The sequence below is a fragment of the Elephas maximus genome, chromosome 3 (assembly GCF_024166365.1).
Source record: "Elephas maximus indicus isolate mEleMax1 chromosome 3, mEleMax1 primary haplotype, whole genome shotgun sequence".
Classification (NCBI taxonomy): Eukaryota; Metazoa; Chordata; class Mammalia; order Proboscidea; family Elephantidae; genus Elephas; species Elephas maximus.
Genome location: NC_064821.1, coordinates 19151347 through 19170775, shown reverse-complemented (window position 1 = coordinate 19170775; position 19429 = coordinate 19151347). Strand labels below are relative to the sequence as shown.

The window sequence follows — 19429 nt, the reverse complement described above, 5'->3', positions numbered from 1 at the left end:
TGTGAATAGGGCTGGCAGTGAGTCGGAACGGACTCGATGGCACCTATCAACAGCAACAAGAACAACAAAACATCAGCTTATTATTAGGAATTGTTGAGTTAGTGGAGACCACAGAATTCCTCACTGGTGCTATCATTTCAGATGTCAAATATAATGGTTTGGCATTCATCAGTCTGCACTTGTGGCAATGTAATCAATTAATTGCCCAGATAGAGGGAGAAAATAGTGCTTAGTCTAGAGTTAGAAAGAGATGACTCTTGGCTGAATCCTACCCATGATTCTTCAGTTCTCAGTTATAGTGTCCCCACCAGACATATGCTCTCACTGGACACTGTAGCCATCCATCACAATATCAGCCACCATTGTACACAATTATTTTATCGATGAATGTCTCTTCAAAATATCCACCTGACTTTTGGATTCAATCCATTCCTGATCCAACTGCCCCACAGAGTTTCCAAGGAGTGCCTGGCAGGTTCAAATTGCCGATCCTTTGGTTAGCACCTGTTGCACTTAACCACTATGCCATCAGGGTTTCCTGATGTATTAGTATTTTACACTATCACTTATCCCTTCTTTATCCTGTATGTTCCAATGTCTGCATGCAAGTTTATAATTTGCAATGTAGTCAAACATATTCCCATATCTTTCAATGTAAATAAGACTCACTCATCACCCCCATTCCTCTTTGAATATTGCTGCAAACTTCTAAATATTTGTTCTGCACTTGTTTTTTTCTTTTCCACACTGCTTACTCTCTCCTCAACCAAGCTGATCTGGAGTCTTTCTACCTCCATCTCGGTCATGCTCCCGGAGGTCTGCAGTGACCTTCTATCCTCAACAAATTCTAAGGGATGCTTTTAGCATTCACACTGCTTGGTTTTTCATTAGCAAAGTTACTAATGACTGCATTCTTTTTCTTGAAGTAGGGACCTTATTCTGCTTCCATGATCTGCCAAAGATTGCTTAACCAAAATACATTCCATTTTTGTCACAATGGGATTTTGAGAGTCACAGCTATTGATAGCATTAACACATCCCTTGTAGCATTAGCACATCCCTTAGGGAAAGTAGAACCACCCCATAGAGTTTCCAAGGAGCACCTGGTGGATTCGAACTGCCGATCTTTTGGTTAGCTGCTGTAGCTCTTAACCACTACTACACCAGGTTTTCCTACCTAACAACAGAGCGCCAAAATATATGAAGCAAACATGGAACTGAAGGGAAAATGGACAATTCTTTAATAATAGTTGGTGACTTCAATAGACAACTGTCAAAAATGATTAGAACATCTAGACAAAAATGCCAGTAAGGAAATAAAGAACTTGAATATTATTATAAAGCAACTAGACCTAAAAGATAATTATAGAAAATGACATCCTTGCCCTTGCCTTTTGGCAAAAATTAAGGGGATAATTAATGTTATAGGATGAATATCTACTAGCTTACAGACTCAACATCAAAGTGGGAAATCTGGCTTAGGAAAATGAACCAAGTCAAATGAACATGTGCAATAAGGACTCATCCCAGGCAGTCTCACATGACTGTGATGCCTCCACAGTTAGTTTACTTCTGGCTGTACCATAGGGTTGTCCCAATATACTAGTTCAGCAGTATTATGGTGGAAGATAACAAAATGATATAAAAGGGAACAAAAGAATAAAAGAAACTCTTACAATTCAACAACCATATCCAAATAACGTAATAAAAACTGGGCAAATGATGTGAATAGACACTTCTTTAAAGGAGATATACAAAGGGTGAAGAAGCACATGAAAAATGCTCAACATAATTAGTCATTAAAGAAATTCATATCAAACCACATTGAGATACCACTTCACTTCCATGAGGATGATTTTGATAATAAAAGAAATAATAAAAGAGAAAATAACAGTATTGGTGAAAATGTGGAGATAAATCTGGTGGGAATGTAAAGTGGAAGAATTTTCCCTTTATGAATTAAGACCTCTAAACCTGAACAGGCCAGAGTGGAGGAAACCTGAAGCACAAACTCCTGAAGTGTGTCACTGGGAGTGATTTTATGTTGCGTCATTTATACTTTTACCCCTTGGTTTCCAGACACAAGTATTCTACACGTTGGGAATACAGAATATTATGATTGTCATAGTTTTATAGTATGTGCTAAATAAAACCCATAGAGCAAGAGAGCTGTGTGTCCTCCAGCTGAATTTTACTGTCAAAGTGGGGTGCCTCCATGCACTTATCGATTGAGCTACAGAGCTTTAGAACACTTGCCCCAGCATGGTAGATGCAGGCAGTGAGGCTTGAGGGGCCAAGAGGCCAAGAAACCCGGAAGCAGAATCTGAAAAGACCTCCTATCACCAAGAAAGCAGAGCTGGGAGCAGTGTGCATCCTTTGGACCAGGGTTCCCTGCACTGAGATGCTCCTAGACCAGGGGAAGATTGATGAGAAGGACCTTCCTCTAGAGCTGACAGGGAGAGAAAGCCATCCCCTGGAGCTGGTGCCCTGAATTCAGACTTCTAGCCCACTAGACTGTGAGGGAATAAATTTCTACTTGTTAAAGCCATCCACCTGTGGTATTTCTGTATTGGCAGTACCAGAAAACTAAGATAACATCTTTCTGGTATTCCCTGTTTTCAGCCAAGATCTGTCTGATACCAGCAATGATATCCCTCGTAACACACCCTCTTTGGAATCCAGCTTGAATTTCTGGCAGTTTCCCGTCCGTGTACTGCTGCAACCACTTTGGAATGATCTTGAGCAAAATTTTACTTGTTTGTGACATTAATGATATTGTTTGAAAATTTCTGCATTCTGTTGGATTATCTTTCTTTGGAATGTCCACAAATATGGATCTCTTTCAGCCAAACGCACTGCCATCAAGTTGATTCCGACTCATAGTGACCCTATAGGTCAGAGTAGAACTGCACCACAGCATTTCAAAGGAGCACCTGGTGGATTCGAACTGCCAACCTCTTGGTTAGTAGCTGTAGCGCTTAACCACTACACCATAGGTTTTTGCATATTTGATTATATACTTATTTTGTATTCTCCAGTCACCCTTTGAAATCTTCTGTTCAACTTTTTTACTTCATCATTTCTTCCTTTCACCTTAGCTACTATATGTTCAAAAGCAAGTTTCAGATTCTCTTCTGATATCCATTTTGGGCTTTGTTTCCTGTCTTTTTAGTGATGTTTTACTTTCTTTATGTATGATGTCTTTGATGTCATTCCACAACTCATCTGGTCTTTGGTCATTAGTGTTCAACGCATCAAATCTATTCTTGAGATGGTGTCTAAACTCAGGTGGTATATGAGATATACTCAAAGTCGTACTTTGGCTCTCATGGACTTGTTCTTGTTTTCTTTAGCCTCGCCTTGAATTTGCATATGAGTTATTGATGGTCTGTACCACAGTCGGCCCCTGGTCTTGTTCTGACTGATAATACTGAGCTTTTCCATCATTTCTTTCCACTGAGGTAGTCAGTATGATTCTTGTGTATTCTGCTTGGCAAGGTCCACCTCTATAGTCACAGAATTACATTTGGGGAAAAAAGGCATTTGCAACGAAGATGTAGTTGGTCTTACAAAATTCTGCCACGTGATCTCTGGTATCATTTCTGTCTCCAAGGCCATATTTTCCAACTACCAATCCTCCTTTGTTTCTAACTTTCACATTACAGTCACCAGTAATTATAAGTGCACCTTGGTTGCATGTTTGATCAATTTCAGAGTGCAGGAGTTGGTAAAAGTCTTTAATTTCAATTTGTCATTCCCAGCATAGTAGACCATATGATCGCCTTATTCAAAATTGCCAATACCAGTCCATTTCAGCTTACTAATGCCTAGGACATTGATGTTTGTGCCTTTCATTTCACTTTTGACTATTTCCAATATTCCTGGATTCATAATTTGTACATTCCATGTTCTTATTATTAATGGATACTTGCAGTTGTTTCTTCTGATTTTGAGTCATGCCACATCAGCAAATGAAGGTCCTGAAAGCTTGACTCCATCCACATCACTAAGGTCGACTAGAGCTCAGGCTGCTAACCAAAAGATGGACAGTTTGAATTCACCAGCTACTCCTTAGAAATTCTATGGGGCAGTTCTCCTCTGTGCTATAACATTACTATGCATTGGAATCAACTCAGTGGCAGGGGTTTGTTTTTTTTTTCTTGTCTGTCTACTTTGAGGAGGCAGCTCTTCCCTAGTCATATACTGAGTACCTTCCAACCTGAGGGGCTCATCTTCTGGCACTGTATCAGACTATTCAGAAGCTTTTCACTAGCTAATTTTTTCAGAAGTAGACCACCAGGTCCTTCCTCTTAGTTTGTTAGTCTGGAAGCTCAGCTGAAACCTGCCGACCATGGGTGACCCTGCTGGTGTTTGTAATACCAGTGGCTTAGCCTCCAACATCACAGCAATGTGCAAGCCACCACAGTATGACAAACTGACAGACATGTGGCAGGGTGGGGAGAAAGATAAACAGTATATGTTTTTGACAGTATAGTGGGGTCCTTCACCAGGGGGACTTGGTATCCCCTTGTGGGTCTATAAACTGGCTTAAGTCTTGGAATTGATTTAGGGGCCATGACTCTCTTATATGGCAATTTGAGTTAGACTGCTGTTCACTTTACCTAGAATTCCTCTGCTTGTACAGTTCAAGTAAGTATTTAGTAGATTTTCCATCTCTTTCACTCCTAGACATACCATGACTAAGTAGCCAACACCGTAAGTTCATATGAGTCAGACTGTTCTGATTACTGCTTTGACTCCACTGTCATTTTGGTAACCATGCCCACCTTGTCTTTTTCAGTTGAGTGCATCCATTTGGCTCCTACCACCATGGGGCTCAATCAGCCCCATTGTAATTAGGTGTCTTCACTCAGTTAGGGTAGTTCCCACTGTCAAATATGACTTACATAAAATAACAATCACAGCAATCTTCAAGGATGTTGAGGCTTCCTTCACAAATCCCTTACCATTGTAGTAAAAAGTGTGTCCTCTAGCCACTTCATGTGTGAGTCTGTAAGTCTAACCTGATAAATCCACTCTAACATGCCAATTTCCCTAAGCCTTTGGATACCTTCGTCTAAGGTATATCAAGGCAGGCCTGGTACTTCAACTTGACTCAGTGTAGGTCACTGCCTAATCCATGCTTCAGTGAACCAGCCAAAGAAACGGTTAGATCCTTTCCCAACATCTTGAGCTGAAACATTGAATGAAGAATCTGTGCTTAGTGGGCCCATATCAATTAATTCAAACTAATCTAAATTTAAGTTCCTTGTACCACTATCCCACACCCTTAATAGGCATTCTAACACATATATTTCCCAGGTTTCTGTTTGTACATATTAGAAAAATTAACATGTTCTTTTGGAGTGTAGTGTACCTCCTTCTGGGACACACTTTGTAATTCCCCTTTTGGGGATCACTGAGACTTAAGTCTAGTTACAGGTCTAGAAGCAAAAATAGGTGGTCAGTATTGGTCCTGGTAACATTCAGCAATGTCTGGCAGGGGAACCATCCCAGGCGATTCACCAGATGATGATTCAGATGCCAAACCAGTAAACATCTCAGACAAACGCTCTTCAGACACAGCTGCATTAATATCTTCAGGTGAGGGTGGAGGAGATAGTGGTTTCACTGAGGAGGTTGGCTTAGCAGACAAGCAGGGAATAATGCATTCAGATGGAAGTAACAGGGCTGGTTCTCTTGACAGGAGTGATTCAATGGAATTCAGAGGCTCAATGTCTCCAGATCCCTGATTATTTGCCCACATGTCCCTATCCCAAATTTCAGGATCCCATTTCTTCTCAATCAATGCCCTCACTTTAACTTCAGACACCATTTGGGGTTGGGAAATCAGTTGGCTGTGTAATTCAGCCATTCTTACAATATGACTTGATTTGGCTTTCAGCAATATCAGCTCTGTTACTTCAAGAAATAAAGATTCCCTTCAGGACACAAGTGGCAAATTTCAGGTCTTTTATGTGGCACTTGAGCTGTGACTCTGAAACCCTGAGCTCATGTCTTTCTTTAACCACTTTTTCTGGAGAAACTAGGACCAACCAACCAGCTTGGTCACAATTGTGACAAAATTGTAAAAAAGTATCAAACATGCCACCACACAGAACCTTGCTTCTCCCGAATACTTCTTTCATTGGTAGTGATATTTTGCATATTAATATGGCCACCTCATTCCATAGATTAGCAGCACCCTCTTTCCTACTGGAGGCAGAGTAATCAGCACCTTTAAGACTAGTCAGACTTGAAAACCAGTTTAGAAAACTCATCCTTACAATTTTGTTTCTCTAGAATCACTCTCAGTACCAAATGTCTTAGGCTGGGTTTTCTAGAGAAGCAAACACAGTGAAGTGTAAGTATGTATATATATATATATATATATATATATATGTGTGTGTGTGTGTGTGTATATATATATATATATTGTTGTTGTTGCTAGGTGCCGTCCAGTCAGTTCCAAATCATAAATATCAAATGTACAACAGAATGAAATATTGCCTGGTCTTATGCCATCCTCACAATCTTTGTTATGCTTGAGCCTTTTGCTGCAGCCACTGTGTCAGTCCATCTCATTGAGCGTCTTCCTCTTGTTCCCTGACCCTCTACTTTACTGAGCATGATGTCTTTCTCCAGGAACTGATCCCTCCTGATAACATGTCCGTAGTATGTGAGGTGTATTCTCACCATGCTTGCTTCTAAGGAGCATTCTGGCTGTACTTCTTCTAAGACAGATTTGTTCATTCTTTTGGCAGTCCATGATATATATATATATATATATATATGTATCTCAACTTGGCTGGGTCAAGTGTGTGTGTGTGTATATATATATATATATATATATATATATATATATATATATATATATATGTAGTGAGTCAGAGAGATTTATTTCAAGGAAATGACTCATGCAGTTGTAGAGGGTGGCAAGTCCCAAGTGCATGGCTCAGGAGTCAGGCTGGAGGCTTCTCTGGACTCCCGTAGTTGCAGACACTGACAAACCCAAGATTGGGAGGTCAGATGGCAGGCTGCTGGCTCACAGGCTGTAGAGACATATGAAACTCAAGATCAGCAGGCAGTATGGAAGGCTGCTGGCTCAAGTCCCGAGGACCGGAGGCCAGATGAAGATGAGTCAGAATCAGGATCCAGAAGAAGCAAATAAGTTTTGCCAGAATGTCCATATAAATAGTGAATACAGACCACACTCCCAAGGAAATTCTGCTTATGACTGATTGGCTAATCACATAAAATCACAACATGGATTATGACTACCTCATTACATAACTGCCAAATTACATCATTATGTAACTGTCATATTACTGAGAATCAAGACCCAGCCAAGTTGACATGCAACCTTAACTGTCACAGTAATTTTTAGTTAAATGTGAAAGATGCATGCAGTGTGAAGGAAAACAAGAGTACTGGGAATGTTGTAGTGAAAAACCACTCAGGCCTTGAAATTAAAATTCAGAGAATTTCTTCTTTTGATGCTTCCTGCATCCTTCAAAATTTTACCAGTTGAATCCTTCAAAATTTTACCAGTTGAATCCTTCAAAATTGCAACTTAAGGCTTGAATTTTTTCTTCAGTTCTTTTAGCTTGAGAAATGCTGAGTGTCTTCTTCTCTTTTGGTTTTCTATCTCCAGGTCTTTGCACATTTCATTATACTACTTTACTTTGTCTTCTTGAGCTGTTTTTTGAAAACTTCTCTTCAACTCTTTTACTTCATCGTTTCTTCCATTCACTTTAACTAATCTTTGTTCAAAAGCAAGTTTCAGAGTCTCTTCTGACACCCTTTTTGATCTTTATTTTTTGTCTTTTAAATGACCTTTTGCTTTCTTCATGTGTAATGTCCTTGATGCCATCCTGCAGCTCATTTGATCTTTGGTCATTAGTGTTCAATGTGTTGAATCTATTCTTGAGATGGTCTTCAAATTTATGTGAGATATACTTAAGACCATATTTTGGTTCTTGTGGACTTGTTTTAATATTCTTCAGCTTCAACTTGAGCTTGCAGATGACCAATTGATGGTATGCTTCACAGCTGGCTCCTGGCCTTCTTGTGACTGATGATATTGAGCTTTTCCATTGTCTCTTTCCACATATGTAGTTGATTTGATTCCAGTGTATCTATCCAGTGAAGTCCGTGTGTATCATCATTTTTTATGTTGTTGAAAAAGGTATTTGAAATGTATGAGTCATTTGTCTTACAAAGTTCCGTCATGTGATCTCTGATGTCATTTGTATCATTGAGGGCATATTTTCTAACTACAGTTCTTTCTACTTTTTTCCAACTTTTGCATTCTAATCACTAGTAATTATCAATGCCTCTTGACTGCATGTTTGATCAATTTCAGACTGGAAAAGTTGGTAAAAATCTTCAATTTCATTGTCTTTGGTATTAGTGGTTGGTGCATGAATTTGGATAATAGTCATATGAACTGGTCTTTCTTGCATGCATATTGATATTATCTCTTCACTGACAGCCTTGTACTTTAGGATAGATCTTGAAATTTTCTTTTTGGCAATGGATGCTAAGCCATTCCTCTTCAATTCGTCATTCCTGGTTAGTAGATTGTATGATTGTTTGACTCAAAATGGCCAATACCAGTCCATTTTTGCTCACTAAAGCTTAGCATATTGATTCTTATGCATCCCACGTCATTTTGACGACTTCCGATTTTCCTAGAGTCTTATTTTGTATGCTCTAGATTCCGAGTATGAATGGATGTTTTCAGCTATTTCTTCACATTTTGTGTCATGGAACATCAACAAATGAAGGTCCCAAAAACTTGAGTCCATCTATATCATTAAGTTCAACTCTACTTTAAGGAGGCTGTTGTTCCCCAGTCATATTTTGAGTGTCTTCCTAGCTAAGGGGCTCACCTTTGGCACTATATCTGACAATGTTCACCTGTTATTCACGAGGTTTTCACTGGCCAATTTTTTCAGAAGTAGGCTTCCAGGTACTTTTTTCTAGTCTTTTTTGATTTGAAAGCTCTGCTGAAATATGTGTATAACATGCGACCTTGCTGGTATTTGAAATGTTAGTGGCATAGCTTCCAATATCACAACAACACAGAAGCCACCAAAGTAGGACAAACTGAGAGATGCATGGGGTCAATACAATTAGTATGATAAATTCTGTGCTTATAACTCATGTTAATTAACAGGGGTGAATTCATGTATATAAACTCATTAAATGTAATGAAACTTTTTTTAACCATGAGCATGAAGAGTACTTGAATAAGACGATTCATACTAGAGGGAAATCCCAGTAATACTTTGATTCTGGGAGAGCCTTTAGAGATTTTTCACAACCTCAACCACAAGATAGAATTTGTCCTGGGGAAAAATCCCCTGGATGTAAACAAAATGAACATACCTCCAGCCTGGGCTCTAGAAAAGATACAAAATAGAAAGCCTATGAATGCAGTGACTGTAGGAAAGCCTTAAGTTCAATCCTATATCTTAGGAAGCATGAGAAAACTCACATTAGAAGGAAATCCTTTGAATGTAGTCAGTGTGGGAAAACATTTCAGAGCCACTAATCCATTAAATTGTACATGAGAACCCATCCTAGATAAAAACCTTACAAGTGTAATCAATGCAGAAAGCCTATGCTCAAGCTATTGCCTTATATGACACAAGAGAAATCGTATCGGGGAGAAACACTGTGAATGTCATGACTGTGGAATAATCTCCTGGGACAGCTCACTGCTTGGACAACATGAAAGAATTCATTCTAGAGAAAAACCCTACAAATATAATCAATGCAGCAAAGCCTTCAGTAGGACCTTTAGGTTTACCATGAACAAGATTATACATACTGGAGAGAAATCCTATAAATGTATTGGTTGTGGGAAAACTTTCAGTGTTCTTCCATGCCTTAGAAGACATAAGTGAACCCCTCTGTAGATAAACATTTTAAATGTAGCCACTGTGGAGAAGCAACAAATAATCAGTCATTCCTTAAGACACACCTGTGAATTCACACTGGAGAGAAACCTTACAAGTGTGAGGAATGTGGGAAAACTTTCAGGATGAGCTCTAATCTTATTATGCACAAGAAACTTCATACTGTAGTAAAACACTTTGAATGCATTAACAGTAGGGAAGCCTTCAGGGATTGCTCATGTTTTAAAGAAAATAGGAGGATTCACATTGGAGAAAAACCCTTTTCATGTAATCAGTGTGGAAAAACCTTCAGAGTGAAATGCTTCCTTATTCGGCACAAGGAAATTCACATGAGAATGAAACAATACAAATGAAAGGAATGTGGGAAAGTCTTCAGTTATCTCTTATCTCATAGGAAACGTGAAAAATCACACCAAGGAGAAGAAACCTTTTAAATGTAGTCAATGTGGAAAAACATTTATTAGGCATGTATCTCTTAAACTACACATGAGAACTCATACTAGAGAGACATGCTCTGAGTGTAATCGATGTGGAAAATACTTTAGGATAAGGTGTAATCTTATTGTGCATAAAAGAATACATACCAAAGAAAAATTCTATTAATGCAATGTCTGTAAGAAAGCTTTCAGTAAATGTTTATTCTTCAGGCATCATCAAAGAACTCTTGCTGCAGAGAATCCCTTTTAATAAAATCATTGTGGAATGGCATTCAGTGGACACTCATTCTTTAAGACATACAAGTGAATTAAACCCAAGAAAAGCATTGTGGTTGTAGTGTGTTGCTATGATGCTGAACAGGTTTCAGTGGAGCTTCTAGACTGAGACAGACTAGGAAGAAAGGCCTGGTGTTCTAATGCTGAAAATCAGCCAGTGGTCACAATGATCATGGGAATGATGTGTGACCAGGCAGAGCACAATATTGTTTTCTTGTGCATGGGTTTGCCATAAGATGGATGTTTTTGTCAGGTGTACCTGTTTTTCTTGGGTTTATACACAGGAGTGGGATTTCTGGCTCATAGGGAATACATAGGTCAGATTTGTCTGATACTGCTAAACAATTTTCCAAAGTGGCTGCATCAATTTACATCTCCAGCACCTTGCCAATATTTTACGTCTGTCTTTTTCATTTTGGCCATTTTGATAAGTATGTACTGGTACCATGTTTTATTATTTTAGTTTAAAAAAAAAAAAAAACCTCAGATTTTATTTTCAGTTAATTTTAAACTTAGAAAAGTTGCAAAGATAGTACAGATAGTTTCTGCATACCCCTCAAAGGTTCACATTGTTAATGTAATGAATTTATCAACTGCTTCCTTTATAGTTATTCTTTTCTGTGGCCTCCTCAATCAGATCATTGCTTTTTGTTTTATTTTTTTTTTGAACATTCAAGGTTTTATTATACCTTTAAAATACAGCTAAATATATGACAATTCCTAAATCTAACTTTTATAAAATTCTTGCAGACCTAAAGCATTCACTCAGCACGCTGTGTTAGGGCTAGAGTTTAAATTCACTTTCTTGAACAAACACACATGCCTCTGTGATTGTCTAAGCCAAGTCATCAATCTCCATAGTATGTCCTCTCTTCCACCTCCTACCACTGATTTATCCAAATCTCTTCCAGTTTTTTTTTTTTACAGAGTATTAATGTTTAAAATGCTAAAGTCTATAACAGTGCAATTAAATGGCCTCCAGAGAATTTCATTCCTTCCTCAGCTTGAATTAAAATTTTTTCAAGAGTGACTTTATCATAGATTGAGCAGAGGATAGGCCTTAAGATCATTGGTTTTGATGTCTGTATTTTTCAGACAACTCCTAAAAGCCTGCTCCAGTAACTACTAAACTGGCTGATTTCTTTGCTGCCTCTTTCTTATAATAAGCTCATTCATGAAGGGAGATTAAGAAAAGAGAAACATTTTGAAGTGTGACTTTGTGGAGATGATCCCATGACACATCATCTGCATCCCTGAGCCTCTGTCCCTCTTGGGACTCACACTACTGTGGTTCTATAGCCCTTCAATGATCACTTCTGGCTCAGAGACAGCTGGAATCTGGTCTAAGGAGAATCTCACCAGCTCCCTGGAGGTCAGACGCAAGGATACAGGAGAGGGCTCCCCCACAGGGGAAAGAAATCATGGTGGGAAGAGGATGGCTTATACCTGGCCTCTCAGGATCAGGGAGTCAGCCCTCTAGGAGTTCTCTCCTTCTGTGAGCTCTGCTGCTTAAGAATTGGAGCTTCCTTGGGAAAGCAATGATAGTAAAAAATATAGTGAGAAGCTTTGGAAATCGAGCCCTCAGGACCACAGAAACCGCAAATTGTTTTCCTTTGACCATCCCGCTCAACGGCCCTGCTTAGGGCAGGAAAAGGACACCTGAGTCTCCTCCCAGAGATGATCCCTCTCACCCAAGAGCCATGTGCCTCACTCTGTCCATCTCCCCTTCCTGAGGACAGGTTTTCCATCTTCCTCCTTCACTATCCAGAAGAACACTGAAGAATCCTTCACCGATGGCTCCAAGGTCTACTGAAGTGCCCTGATTAGCATTTCATAATGCTGTGGGAAACTGAACAGGTCTTTCTTTTTACCAGCCTATCTGGAGGACATTTGAGAGGTAAGAGAAAGTTCAATGAGTTTACATTATAGAGGAGACCTCAAGTTAAACTATGATCCTCTTTTTGCTAATATTTACTTTCCCTCTTGCATCCAATTTACAAGCAGCTTTCATTAGTCCCATCTCCCTACTATGTGTTCTAAATTCCAAGGACTTTTTCTCCACCCACACACGAATTAGCCCTTCCAAAAATTTGATAAATGTTCTATCATTCTCTCATTTCATTGGCCATGAGTGGGGCTGGGGTGTGGTGAAGTTGCCTTTCCAAATTTCCTATTCCTGGTTCCAGAATTCACACTTAGAGAACCCTATCTCGTCCCTGTCACCACACTGTGAGTACCCTGGGAAAGGAGGTTGAGACCCATGTAGAATTGTTGTTCTACCTTTCCAGTATTTTTGTTTTTCTTTAAACAAAACAAAAAATACTATGGAATGTTTTAAAACAGAGCAGCACAGTGAACCATAAAACAGCCATGCAATTACCTTCCAGAATTAATTAATACTGACACTTTGCCACCTTTTCAAAAATAAGAAAATATTACACATACCCACGAAGTGCTATTTATTTTTCTTTCTTCCTCCTCCTTTCCTTCCCATAGGTCACTACTCTCTGGAATTTGGTGGGTATTGACCATCCTTAGTTTAGCATGTTGTTTCATTTGAATGTGTCTACCAAATACTTCTCTGCTATTAAAAAAACAAACAGAAAACTGTAACACATCTAAATGTGATGATGGATGTTAGAATTAAGGAGTCAGAGCTTTGTGGGGAGGGAAGGTCAGGATTGAGATTGTGCAGGAATATACAAAGGCTTCAAGAAGTTCTGCATTGTTTTACTTATTAAAAAAAAAAACAAGAAAGTAAGACACAGTGCTTGAATTTGTTCATAGTGGCTGGTGGGTTCAAGCCCTTCATTGTCATCTTTTATAATTTTCAAGATGCTTGAAATATAAAAATAAATGATAGTTATTTTGGGGTGTATTTATATTTCTATAAATTTCACTGTGCTATAGCTCTTATTTGTCAAATTAGCTTCCTCTCTTCATTTTTTTTCCTTGCTTAATTTTATACATCTGGAAATAATTTAAATATTTTTATTTGGAATACTTTTTACAAGTTAATTTAAATATGATGAAGTAATATTAAAGTAACATTTTCAGACTATTCCATCACCTGACATTGCCATATTTTGTGTATCTATCCCCACACTGATGTGTGTTGAGGTTCTTTCCTCCCTCTGCTTCATTACACTAGGAGGGCTTCCAGTGGGAGCTGGAGAACATCTCTCCTTTGCTCAGTCCTAGGACATTATTCCTGGGGTATCTTCCCTCCTTTCCTCCTTCTTCCTCTTTCATTTCTGTTCTACCTTCCACTTCCCCCCTGGGCACCAGGAATTGGCCACAGCTAAAAACAATAATGATGGATCGTAAAAGTCATGGCAGGGCAGGGCTGAGCACTATGCTTGGTGCTTTTCCTTATTTCTTATCCCTGCAACAGCCCTGTATATTTTTATAGGAGCCAGTTGCTATTGAGTTGGCTCTGACTCATGCCAATCCCATGTAAGTCAGAGTAGAACTGGGCTCCACAGGGGTTTCAATGGCTGATTTTTCAGAAGTAGATCACCAGGCCTTTCTTGTGAGGCACCTCTGGGTAGGCTTGAACTTCAAACTTTTGGTTGCAGCTGAGCATGTTAACCATTTGTACCACCCAGGGTCTTCTATTTTTATAGTAGTTTCCATTTTACAACTGAAAAAATTTGAGTCTGCTCATCGAGGATCAGAGACCTTTCTATGTCACAGAGCTAGCACAGAGGGTCCATGATTGAATCAGGGTGTGTCTGAGTCCTGACCTTATCTCTATATGGTTGACATTTTTATGATCACTTGTTTTTCTCCAGGAGAAATCAACTCCCTATTCAGGGCCTCAATCTGTGAAGCAATGGGCTGGGTTATGTGAAATCACTGTACCTTTCACTATACACATGCTGGGATTCAAGACACGGTTGCCCTAATTTGAGACGCTATTAAAGAAATTGCTAATAATTAGCTTATGAAAACAGTGAACAGATGCTTTGACATTGCCAGTGCACAGTAATTCCTTATTGTCTCTTTTGGGGACTCCAGGATCAATTTATCAAGAAACTTGATAAGCCATAGGGGATAAGAGAGGCCTGGAGCTAGTCCTGAGATGGTTCACTGGGAACTTCTCCAGGAATCAGTGCCAAGCCTGAACTGGGGGCTGAGGTGGTGCAACTAGGAACAATACGAGGCATGGTCTCATATTCTGTGACTTTTACTCTCAACATTTTCTTTTCTAGTATTATCTATTAATTATGCAAATGAAAATGATGGGCTGAGACAAATACAATTAAGAAGCAGATTGCCAGGCCTTTCTTTTAGGTATCTCTGGGTGAGCTCTTACCTCCAATCTTTTGGTTAGCAGCCAAGTGTGTTATCTCCACCTCCCAGGGACTGACTCCACGGGGTATAGAGGGACTAATTATTTTCACAAACTGTAATAAAAAACCGTAATAAGAAAGGAAAAATGATGGGGAGAAAGACACTGATGGGATACATATGAAGAAAGTAAAGGGCAAATGAACCTAGCTTGACTATTTATGGAAATTAATTGTGCCTCCTGTTAACATTTGAATATTTTTTCAATTTTTTTTTTTTGCTTTCATTCATGTAGTTAAAGACAGTTAAACAGAAAAGATCATGGGTTTTTACTATAGAAACTGTAACATTGAGGAAGACTTAAGGAATTTAAAAACCCAAGTGTTTCGTCTTCTCTCTCAAACATAAGGTTAACACCAAGTAGCAAGTGCTGAGGTTTTTTACTGTGAGTGTGCTCTATGCCAAATACTTTGCACTTATTACTGTGAGTCCCAACATTACTCTGTAAGTGTAATTACCCAGGTGTATTTACTTCAACTTCCTTTTAACCCTTCACCAGGCATGTTGGCAACTTACCTATTAAGTGGCCTGAATATCAGGGTTAAGACATATTTTCTGCTTAGGACCCTGAAGATTAAACTTAAAACTTATTGCTACTTTGTTTTACGTACTTAAGACTCTACTGTATTGTTTTCCTAGGGCTACCATAACAAAGTCCTGGGTGGCTTATAAAAACAGAAATTTATTTTCTCATAGTTCTGGAGGCTAAAATCTGGAATCAGGCTGTTGGCTATGTTTATTCCCTCTGAGGGCACTGAGGGAGAATCTATTCCATGCCTTTCTCCTAGCTTCTGGTGGCTGCTGATGATTCTTGGCATTCCTTGCCTTATAGATGCATCACTTCAATTTCTGCCTTCATCTTCACATGGCTGTCATCCCTTTGTGTCTCTCCCTGTCTCTTATCTTTTATAAGGACACCACTCATATTAGAGTGTGATCCACTCTACTCCACTATGGCCTCATGTTAATTGATAACTGATAACATCTTCAAAGTGCCCATTTCCAAACAAAGTCAGTGTCACAGGTACTGGAAGTTAGGACTTAAACATATCTTTTTGGGGGGACTCAATCCAATCTATAACACCCATGTAGGCAAGTTTCCTCCACCATTCTGTTATGGAAAAGTGGCCTCATCCTACTTCAGAGAAGGACATTTAGTCTTCAAATAATGAGAAAGTTGCAGCAATATATTTGCCCAGCATCTCCCCTTCTTTCCTTAAGGAGAAATATCAAGGAATTTGTGGACACATTCTACAGTTGCTACACTCAGGACTGAAACAGGGACATGTTCTATGTGATGCAACTTCAAGGCAGCAGAATCTCTATTAGCTTGGGTCCCTAAGTGACTCTGTGGAGCAGAGTCCCTAGTTACCAGCATCTCTTAAAATCAATCACATAGGCAAGTAGCTTGTCTGGCCTGTAACAGATTCATACAAGCCTCTATTCTATCAGGCAGCATTTTCTAATCTTCATCAGGTCCTGAAGATTTCCCCTTTTTGGTGTTGTCACCTGAAACACACTAACTATGTGGGCCAGGACATGGAAGACTGAAGATCGAGGACTGTGCTCAGGATTTTATTTACTAAGTCACTAGAATTATTCAAAGGAAATCTGAACAATTTCATAGGAAGCTGAATTACAGACTTTTGGGAGGCATTACCACATAATGTTTAAGCATGCCTGTTCTGGAATAAGACTTTCTGGATCAAATCTCAGCTATGTTACTCACTAGCTGGGTCTTTGCGTAGGTTACTAAATATCCCCTTGCCCAGTTTCCTCAAGCATAAATAGAAGAAAGTGAAACCTAACCTTTAGGTTATACAAAAGGGTTAAATGTGTTACTATTAAAAACAAAAAAAAACTATTTTATGGCTCTGCCCAATGGAAAAGGCTAAAAACAATGACCAACTCAACAGCACTGAAAACCCTATAGTGGCCAGACTGTGGTCTCTAAATATCATTTACCACTAAAAAGAACCATGGCTTCCTGGAGAAATGGTTGGTTCAAGATCTGGGATAGGAAATGCATAAGATGGGCCTAGAATATCTTTCATACCAAAGTTAAGGGAGATATGAGATTGCTAGGCTCATTTCAGAAGGACTCAGGAAGCAAGGTGAAGAAGTTCCCACTGGCCAAAGATGGGGAAATTTGAGAATTAATATGAATAATAACTGAAATGAGTTGAAATGCATCAAATGTATTTACAATCCTAGAGTTCATAATGATATAGTGTTTGCCTTTGTATAATGCTGGGAACTAATTTACTATTTTAAAAAGTGATGGATACAGAAATCAAGGTATAGTCTGCTTTGCCTATAATAACTGTACCTCAAGGTAATCGTATATTTGATTAGGGAAAATTCCTCTTTATGGAAGTATTTCAGCCAATAAATGAAAAAAAAAATGAGAATATCAGCATTTTGTAACCCCAGTAACATAATGGATCCAGGCAATATTTATCATTAAAAAATAGGAAAAGCAGTCAGTATGTGCTTCCTCATGAAAATACATAGGGTGTTTGCCAAAAATTGTACCTAAATCTAATCAAGCAAATTTTTCCCTTAAAGATCTAGATAATAAATATTTTAGGCCTCTGTCACAGCTACTCAACTCTGCTGCTGTAGCACATAAAAGCCATGGACTGTGTGGAAACAAATGGCTGTCTTTCAATAAAACTATTTACAAAAGCCAGCAGGACTTGACCCATAAGCTCAATTTTGCCAACCTGTGTTCTGGAATACAGCCTTAGTAATTTCATCCTGGATTGATTATTTGCTGGAAGTCCTGCTATAATCCTAAGGGTGAGCAAAATGTCTTGTTCCTATCGTATTCTCAGCAAGTAGCCCTACTTGACAAAGAATATCAAACCGAAACCAAACTAGTTGCCAATGAGTCAGCTTTGACTCATGGTGACCCTGTGTTTGGCAGAGCAGAACTATGCTCCATAGGGTTTTAAATGGCTGATTTTTTTTTCAGAGTTAGATCATCAGCCCTTTCTTGCCAAGGAGATTCTGGGTGGGTTAGAACCACCATCCTTAAGTTAGTAGTCCAATGCTTAACGATTTGTACCACTCAGGGACCCCTAGACAAAGAATGTGTGGTGAATAAAAACTTGGGAACGAGGAGAAGTGGTGAGGGGAATAAAAGGTAAATAAAGGAGAGGAGAGAGGAGAAAGAGAAGCAGAAGGAAATATGTATAACTGATATGGTTTCCTCTTTATGGGAGTATTTCAGCCAATAATTGAAAAAAATAGAATATCAGCGTTTTGTAAACCCCAATAAATTAATGGATTCCAGATAATAATTATCATTAAAAAAAATAGGAGAAGCAGTCAGTATGTGGGTCCTAATGAAAGTACATAAGAACGTTTGCCAAAAATTGTACCTAAATGTAATCAAGCAAGTTCTTCTGTAAAGGTTCAGATAATAAAAATTAAGATTTCTCTTACATTTGATTTTGTTGTCACCCCCATCTTTTCTATCAGACCTATCAACAACATGACACCAGGGAACCTGTCAGACGCGGCAGAATTCCTCCTCTCGGGGCTCTCGGAGGGTCCAGAACTGCAGCCCCTCCTCTCTGGGCTGTTCCTGCCCCTACACCTGGTCACTGTAGCTGGAAACCTGCTCGTCATCCTGGCCATCGTCTCTGACTCTCACCTCCACACCCCCATGTACTTCTTCCTCTCCAACCTGTCCTTTGTAGACATCTGTTTCACCACCACTACGATCCCCAAGGTGCTGGCGAACACCCAGACACAGAGGAAATCCATCAGTTACACAGGCTGTCTCACCCAGATCTGCTTTGTCCTGACTTTTGCTGGACTGGAAAACGGAATTCTAGCAATGATGGCTTATGACAGATTTGTGGCCATCTGCCACCCACTGAAGTGCACGGCCATTATGAGTCCTACACTCTGTGAGCTGCTGGTTCTGTTGTCCTTCCTCTTTGGTGTCCTTGATGCCCGCTGCACACTCTGATGGCACTGCGGCTGTCTTTCTTCCCAGATCTGGAAATACCCCACTTCTTTTGTGAACTAGCTCATGTTCTCGAGCTTGCCTGCTCTGATATCCTCATTAGTAACATCTTGGTCTATGTAGTGACCAGTCTTTTGGGTGTTGTTCCTCTCTCTTGGATAGTTTTTTCTTATACTCGAATTATCTCCTCTGTCCTGAAAATGCCATCAGCTGGTGGAAAGTATAAGGCTTTCTCCATATGTGGGTCACACATAATAGTTTTTTCTTTGTTCTATGGAACAGGTTTTGGGGTGTACCTTAGTTCTGCAGCTACTCACTCCTTTAGGAACAGTGCAGTAGCCTCAGTAATGTACACTGTGGTCACCCCTCTGGGGAACCCCTTTATCTACAGCCTGAGGAACAAGGACATGATAGGGGCTTTGAGGAAACTCATCTCTAGAATATTCTCTTTCCATTGA

The 19429-nt window shown here is 39.3% G+C and overlaps 1 pseudogene; it reads left to right on the top strand.

Annotated features, from left to right (window-relative positions):
* The first annotated feature begins 18491 nt into the window (after window positions 1–18491).
* Window positions 18492–19429, top strand: LOC126074052 (olfactory receptor 7G3-like; annotated as a pseudogene).